General features: G+C 42.9%; 1 pseudogene across 1 annotated transcript in view; it reads left to right on the top strand.

The window, feature by feature from the left end:
- Positions 1-191: 191 nt before the first annotated feature.
- LOC116546092 overlaps positions 192-8,814 on the top strand; it is an 11,964-nt pseudogene continuing 3,341 nt past the window's right edge. The window contains exons 1-2 of the transcript XR_004266583.1: positions 192-359; positions 8,133-8,394. The product of XR_004266583.1 is annotated as an HLA class II histocompatibility antigen, DRB1-10 beta chain-like (transcript). The remainder of the gene's footprint in view (positions 360-8,132; positions 8,395-8,814) is intronic.

Genomic DNA, 8,814 nt, shown 5'->3' with positions numbered 1-8,814 from the left:
AAGTACTAAATTAAAACAATCCTTTAAAGAAGAAAATTGTTTCAGAATAGGACCGTCATACTGCATCTCTGACCAGCAACTGATGATGCTATTGAACTCAGATGCTGATTGGTTCCCCAACATGAGATTACCCAATCCAGGAACAAAGAAATGAGTAACTTACTCCCTATTTTGGCGATGTGAGTTGAGGGAGGTCATAAATCTCACTGAATGAGGCTTGCTTGCTTCTCTGACACCTGGTTCTCTCCTCCTGTCCAGAATGGTGTGTCTGAGGCTGCCTTGAGGCTCCTTCATGGCAGCGCTGACAGTGACACTAATGGCGCTGAGCTCCCCACTGGCTTTGGCTGGGGACTCCCGACGAAAGTGCACATTGTGGGTACTGAGCTACTATGAGGTGGGTAAAATAGGGAGCTAAATTTGTTACTGTGCCCAGGCCATATCCCTTAAGAAATTGTGACGTTTTCTTCAGGGATTGTCCGTCTCCATCTTTATCATATGGATACCAAATTATTTCCACCACAGAAAGGAGCTTGACAACTTGCCCTCTTCATGAGACTTGTGTAATGGGTCACAATACAGGCCATTTCTTTTCCAGTTTCCAACAATAAAAGCTTGCATCACATTTCATCAGGGTCTATAGAGGATTTAGAAATAAGGATGCTAAAATAATTTCCCATACAGCACTTCCGTTTATTACGTTGACTTATGTCAGACAAAAGGAGGGTTTTTTTCTAAATATTTTGTGTGAGTCAATGGAATTCGAAGAGTCTGTCCTAGACGACCCTGTATTATGTTCTCAAAAGGTCCTGTGGTATTTGACCCTCTTCCTCATCTGTGAGGCTGTACCCAGGGGCCTCCCCATCATCTCCTTTCTTTTCTTTCTGAACCGCAATGTTTATAAAGCCTGTATCCCTGTAGCACATGTAGGTTATCTGACAAAAGGTATATACGTAGTGCTCTTCCTTTCTTATGGGAAAGTAATCCCTGGAACTGAAGCTGAGCTCTTTGATACTTGGCATCACCCTTCAGATAAAGAGCAACCATGGGATGTTCTTTGGTGCCTACAGAACTTAAGGCATCCTCTGAAAACCTGGCCCAAGTTAGTGTTTATTACGAATCTTTTTTAACCTTTGTGTACTAATTTCTCGTACATCTCCTACATGCTCTTACTAGACTCCACACAATGACATTCAACGAATGCAGTATAAATTATATGAAATTCTATTTTTGTAAGTCAAAAGTAGTCAGATATCAGAAATTTTATAATATTCTACTATAGACTCTGTGTGGGGTTACAGAGAGAATGTGCACGTTGTTCACATGGCATACGGCTGAAGGTCAGTGAGCAACTCCTGGGAACTCATTGTCTTACTTGTGTCTTGTTCTTACTTGTTCATAGGTTCACCCATTGTGTCCTCAGCTTTCCTTAATTAGCCATGTCTGCTTACCTCTTCCTCCAGTTTCTCTCTATTTTTCCCCAGATATATTGTCATAATTTCCAGAAATCCCCAAAGCTTGCACAAACCCTTAGCATTATGAGATCCATTGAAAGAGATTGTTTTTTCCTTCCTGATACAGGACCTGGCTGTGTCACCCAGGCTATAGTGCAATTGTGCTATCTAGGCTCACTGCAATTCTGCCTCCCATGCTCAAGTGATCCTGCCTCCTCAGTCTCCAGAATAGCAGAGACTACAGTCAGGAAATCATGCGCAGCTAATTTTTGTAATTTTGGTAGAGACGAGATTTTGCTATGTTGCCCAGGCTGATCTTAAATTCCTGGACTTAGACGATCCTCCTGCTTTGGCCTCCCATAGTGCTAGGATTATAGGTGTGAACCACTGCACCCAGGCAAAATGAGATGAATCTTAATTTTTAAGAAAGGCTTTTTCTTAAGTCAGTCTTTCTATATCTATAAATCCTTCTTTTAAGTAGAAGGAGGAGAAAGAAGAAGTTTGCCTGTATTTCTCACTGGGAGAGGAAGGGGAATAGTGTGACATCAAAATGAAAGAGTGCTGGAGCTTCAGCCCCTTCTTGCTTTCCAGGACCCCTTCAGTGATCAGTTCCAGACCCTGGTTTATTCATGTAAACCACATTTATTTTTCTCAAAAGCAACTGTTTACTGGTCTACATTCGAGGTTCAAATCATTCTATCAGATTAAGACAGAGAGGGCCCCTACTCTCAAGGAAGTTACACAACAGTGGAGATATAGACAATAACTCAATAATGATTTAACAAAGGAGAAAATGTTAAGAGAGTATTCCAGGCACAGTGGTTCACTCCTGTAATCGCAGCACTTTGAGAGGCCGAGGTGGGTGGATCATTATGTCAAGAGATCAACACCATCGTGGTCAACATGATAAAATCCCATCACTACTAAAAAATACAGAAATTATCTGGGCGAGGTGGCACATGACTGTAGTTCCAGCTACTTGGGAAGCTGAGGCAGGAGAATCGCTTGAACCAAGGAGGCAGAGGTTCCATTGAGCCGAGAGCACACCACTGTACTCCAGCCTGGTGACAGAGTGAGATGTCATCCCTCAAAAAAAAGAAAATGTTAGAAAGTCATAGTGCACTTGACTAGTGAAGAAAAGACATCAGGTTTGTAAAAAGAGAGAAATGGTTCACCCAACTTTAGTTCATATGTTTAGGGAGCTCTACCTGAGAAAGTGACATTTAGCTGAGACAACAAAATAAGTGGACAGGGAGAAGATCTAAGGGACAAAAAGATCTAAGGGACAAAAGTTCCAGGGAGACAGAATTGGGGGATAAGCCCTGATGTGGGAAGTTATCTGCAGGGACAGAAGGCTACAGGGACTGACGCATAGCAAGCAAGGAAATGGAAAGGCAGAAGATGAGGTAGGGCACAGAGAGGGAGTCAGGAGCCTCATCATATCAGGCACTGATGTCCATGGTAAGAAATTTGAATTTTATTTTATTTTATTTATTTTTCTTTATTTTATTTATCTATTTATTTTTTGAGATGGAGTTTTATTCTTGTTGCCGAGGCTGGACTGCAATGGCAATTGCTGGAGTTGATAATGTGCAGTCAGTGGAGGATCCAGGGCGGAAAATGGATTGGACCATTTGAAGAGAGAGCAGAAGTGAGGGCGAGGTTAAGGTTGACTCTTTTGAGTAGTGAGCTTCAGGAAAAGACTGTGCTGAGCTCAGGGAGCCAGCTGGATCTAAAGGAAAGGCTAAAGGGGCTGAAGAGAAGCAGGAGCACCTGTGAACCAGAGACGCTCAGTCACTAGTGGCAAGGAAATACTAGAGGGCCCCATGTGCAGTGGTGACTGTTCATGCACAATGTCACACAGCCAATATTTCACACAGCCCATATTTACTAGTGACTTAGAATATACCAGTTATTACTCTAGGTCATGAGAATGGAGTAATGATAAAAATGAATCTGGTCTCCATCAATATATGCCATGTAACAATTTGCAGTGACTGTGTACCAGGCCTATGAATTTCCATATGCAATTTCAATAATGATCCTGTTGTATCTGTAGTGTTTAAAAACATATACATCTCTGGAATCTAAAATTGAGAGGGCATAAGTAAAACTCTGTATTACAAATCCAGTGCTAGAGAAAATCAGATTGCAGTTTAAATCTAAGCATGTAGAAAGTCAAGTCCCTTGCTTGTATGTCAGCAGATGCTTTTTGTGTGAAGTTTGTTTAGATATACTGCTTTATTAGACATAAACCCGTGTTTCTGCCCTGTGTTTTAAGAAGGAGAATTCTTTATGATACTAATAGAAGAGCAGAAGAGAACTGCAAAATCATGATGAAGATACTAATTGCTTTAGAATCAAGAAAGAAAACCTAATGTCAGCTGCAGTTATAGGGATCAGAAATATTTAAATTGTAATATATTTCAGTGTTTCTTATGTGATTAGTGCTAAGAAGAGTCATTAACTAATTTTACACTTAACAATCATCCCGTGAGGACTATGCTATTATTCAATGTATTTGATAGATTACAGAAAAGATTATGATTGGTAAAAACGGACCCAAGTAGAAGAGGTCATGCGGCCACTCAGATTTTCTAATGCTATATATCAGAATCTGTCCATCAATCTAGTAGTAACTACATTGTGTCTGAATTATTGACAAAATTTCTAATATTCATATGTACCATGTTGTTTCTTAGAATGGGAGCAGAAATCCAAGGGCTGCTAGTTCCAATGTAAAGGAGAAACTTTCATTCATTTTGCATTTACCATTTGAAAAGTTGTATATGTCTATCATGGGCATATCATGAAGAACACAGAGAAGTAATAAATCACTCCTTCTTCTGAGATTTGACTAGAAAGTTGGACTAGCATTGCCAAACCATAAATACAGGTTCCTAGATAAATCTGCATTTCAGATGCACAACCATAATTTATAGGAAATCCAGATTTACTTGGGCATCCTCTGGTTTTATTTGCCAAATCTGTCAACCCTAAGTGGGACACATGAGCAGGGGTTACAGGACTAACCATGCAAGCCACAGTGACAGTGACTTCACGCTTTTTTAATTTTTAATTTTCTTTCTATAAAGAAAGTGCTCAGATAATTTAAGAATAAAAAGATACACATTGTTTGATCCAGGATGCACTCCTCTCTGATATTATATATAAAGGGCAAAGGGAGCTTTGAAAAGAACATCTTACTCAAAGTCTGGGGACCTGCTCGTTTTCTGCAAATTGTCTGCATGAGAATGTCATTTTCTTGGTTTCCCCTTTTCTGGGGGTACTTGACTACAAAACTGACAATTCTACCTCTGGCAAAAACTGGTAATTTGATGCCTGCTGGTATTGCTGGGAATGGGAGACTGAAAGAAATGCGTTAGTTGGGACGTTAAATGGGAATAAAATAGTTGTGGTTGTGATTCATTACTACAGATAATTAGTGGACCAGTGGCAGAGAAATTAAGAAAGAAAATAATATGAAAGATAAATGATATGATTTAGTGATTGATTGATAAGGCTGAAAAAATAATCAGTAAATCTTGATTCTCAACAAGTTCATTTTCTGGAAAGAGAGCACTATACTGGGACCAGAATTCTATAAAACATTCATTTTATGTAGGACCAAGATTTTCAACAGATATTTTTCAATGTAATTCTCAGCTACTCCATAACTAATAGTGACTTGTTCAACACTGATTTTTTCAGATGGTTCACGCCCGTGGTTCTTACCCAGGAAAGGTTCACCACCTCTCCCTTCCCTCCCATCACTGTTAGGGAATATGTGGCAATGTTTGGAAAAATTTTTGGTTGTCACAAAAGGGGTTTCTTCTGATACTTAATGAGCATAAGCCAGGGACACTGCTAGAGAACCTGCAATGTTGAGAAAAACCTCCATAACCAACAAATAATTATCGGCTCAAAAATGTCAATAGTGCTGAGGCTGAGAGCACTGGTTCACACTGTGCTCTTCCTGAAAATTCTAGACTCACATCATTTATACACTCATCACCTATTTCAGTTTCTTATGGTTTATTTTTGCTTGTTTGATTATTAAAAAACTGAAGAGTTGCATAAATTTAACCACTTTCTTGTTGAATCCATTTGGTCAGTGCAAGTTCAATACCTTCATATTTATTTTTTGTCTTATGCAGTATTTTTCAACATTTTCATGAGTTGTTGGTCATCACTCTCTCTATTATCTTCCAACAACTTGCCCTTCTAAGTCACAAACAGTGATGCTGCTGCAATTTTTCACTAACCTGCCTCCGATTTCTGTACCGATTCTATTTGATATTATTCACAATGTAAAATGCTTCTAGCTATTAGTTTCACTTTTAACTGTTGTAACCGAGTGAGTGCGAAATCACCACTGAGACAAAGACTGGGCCAAATTACAGGGTCTTTATTGCCCGCAGCCACGGAGGACTGGTGTCTCTCTAACCGCGGCCCAAAAGGAGGGTGTCAAGACCTTTTATGCCCATAAACCACCTCCTGGGCAGGGTTGAGGGTGAGGGGCTTCAGACATTCTGAGGGCCAGTGGACTTTGGACATTCCGTAAGCCACCTTCTGGGTTGAAGGTGGCTTATGGAATGGGGGGCTTTGGCCATTCTGATTGTTAGTTAAGTGGTTCACAGAAGTCAAGATAAGCCTTAGTTTACACAATGTCTGGGTAGGGTGGAAATTACAGACCTTAGTTACTTATTACAAGTCACAGGGACCAAGATGGCATGGGTTGGGACCGCTTGCCTGTCACATTAGTGTTACAGAGGGAAGTTTCAATGAAAAGCCCAGGTAGGTCGAGGTATGCAATTTATGGGGCAATTACCATGTCACATAACCACAGGATTATTTTAAAGTAATTTTCATCAATTTCACACTTCAAAGAAAAGAGAAAAACATCAAAAGTATATACACACTGTTTTATGTATGTGTATATTTATACACATATATGCATTTATGTTTATATGTATTGAAACTACAGAAGGACATGTCACCAATAAGAGCTCTGAGACCACTTTGACCCCTTAAACTTATCAGATGAGATTTGCCAAGTGAGTTTTGGGAACAGATTTCTTTTAACCGAATTTCTGAGTCTGTGGATTTGGAAACGCAAAGGAAGGTTTGCGGACATTTACGGGGATCATGGTTTTATTCTCCTTGAAACTCTTCCATACTTTCCCATTGTCTTTAGTATAATTCCAAAATCCTAACACCATGCATGAGGCTTTTAAATACCTGGCTTCTTGTGATTTCTACGTCTAATCTTTTACCCTCCTTCCCCTCAGCCTCTCTGCTTTAGTGAACTCTATTCTAGTTTTTTAAAGAAGTTCATCAGTTCAAGCTTTTGTACATGGTATTTGTTAAACCTGAAATGTGCCTCCCATTTTATCCAAACAAACACACAGGATCCCCTCTGCCCCGTGGCTCACACCTGCTTGACCTGTCAAGTCACATCTGAGCTGTCACTCTTCAGAGGGTCCTTCTCTGGCACCCGGATGGAGATCATCCTATTATTCTCTGCTCTAGAATCCACACTTCTGACATTTCTCATTCCTGTGTAAGCTCCTGTGTGTTGAGTTTTGGCCATCATTCACTGCTCTTTAAGCTCCCTCAGCGGAGTGGAGAGGTCTGTTTCCCTTGTTTGGATTCCTAGAGGCAGCGCAGGACTGGCACAAGGTTATCACCAAGGAAGTGTTCACAGGGTGAACGCCATGGGGGCTGTTGAAGAAATGGGTAAAGCCTGTGGGATGAGAGAAGGGGCAGAGAGTTTCTTTGGGGTGGAGGCTCCCAGGAGAGGGTGGTGTGGGCTGCGATGCGGGGCGGATCCTCCTCCACCTCCTGCTTGGAGGTCTCCAGAACAGGCTGGAGGTAGGGAGAGAGTCCCACAAGACTTGGGATCGCAGGTGATTTTGTTGTACTCGAGCGAATCAAGGAATGTACCACACTCTGAGAAGGAATTATGAATCCTTTATTAAGCCAGCGACTCAGAGTGGCTAACGCCCAAAATTCTGTCGGACCGAAGAAAAAGTTAGGTGATCTTTTAGACACTAGTTTTTACAGGAAAGAGGGAAACCTAGTTAAAACAAAATTTTCATAAAAGCAGAGTAAGCAAAAAGTTAAAAAGAAAAACTGATACACAGGAAGTAAAACAGTGCCAGGTGTGAGGAGTACAGCTGTCATGAAAGACACACAACTTACAGGTAAGGCAGGCTGTGGGCGCTCACTGCAGCTGCATTTCCAGCCTCTGCAGATACCACTCAGCTCAGCCTCTTATCAGCAAAGGCGTTTCTGGGTGCCAGAGTCAGTCTGACTTTGCCTTATACTATAGTTACACACTCAAGGGGAAGAAAGATACTGACACGAAGCAGCCAAGATGGAGCCTGTCCGGCTCAAGAAGCTCACGTAACACCTGAACAGATTTTAGCCAGGAAAAGGGAGAGTTAGTGTTAGCTGGCAAAAAGCGGGGTATCACAGTTTTCCCGCCTGGCCCCCCAGCCCGCGGCCGCCTCAGGAGGACAGAGGATGAGCCCCTGGGCTGCACGTGGTCGGGGTTCCGGGTGGGGCGGGTCAAGGCTCCCAGAGCCCGCACCCCGCCAGGGAGCCCCGGATGGCAGCGTCGCTGGCAGTGTCTTCCAGGGGGCCGCCCCTGTGACAGCGTCATTTGTGTCCCCACAGCACGTTTCTTGGAGCAGTTTGAGCGTCGTCCCCTCAACGGGACGGAGCGCGCGCGGCTCCTGGTCAGACACACCTACAACCAGGAGGAGTATGTGGGTTCGACGGCGCCGTGGGGGGCTCCGGCCGGTGACGGAGCTGGGGCGGCCTGACCAACAGTACTACGACAGCCGGGAGGACATCATGGAGCAGACACGGGCCGCGGCGGACACTGTGTGCAGACGCGACGACAGGATTCCTGAGAGGTTCCTGGTGCCACGGAGAGGTGAGCGCGGCGGGGCGGGGCCTCCCTGTGAGCGGCGAGAGTGAGAGAGAGACTGAGATACAGACAGAGACTGAGAGACACAGAGATACAGAGAGACTGAGAGAGAGAGAGAGAGACAGAGATACAGATAGAGACTGAGAGAGACAGAGACAGAGTGAGACACACACACAGAGAGAGAGAGAGAGACTGAGATACAGACAGAGACTGAGAGAGAGAGAGACAGAGAGACTGAGATACAGAGAGAGACTGAGAGAGAGACTGAGAGACTGAGAGAGACAGAGATACAGAGACTGAGAGAGACAGAGACAGAGTGAGACACACATAGAGAGAGAGAGAGAGACTGAGAGAGGGGGACTGAGATACAGAGAGAGACTGAGAGAGAGACAGAGAGAGAGAGACAGAGAGAGAGACAGAGATACA

The sequence above is a fragment of the Sapajus apella genome, unplaced genomic scaffold (assembly GCF_009761245.1).
Source record: "Sapajus apella isolate SASKATOON/1434 unplaced genomic scaffold, GSC_monkey_1.0 scaffold582, whole genome shotgun sequence".
Lineage (NCBI taxonomy): Eukaryota > Metazoa > Chordata > Mammalia > Primates > Cebidae > Sapajus > Sapajus apella.
Note: the sequence above shows the minus strand (reverse complement) of the source record. Positions and strands in the feature narration are given on the sequence as shown.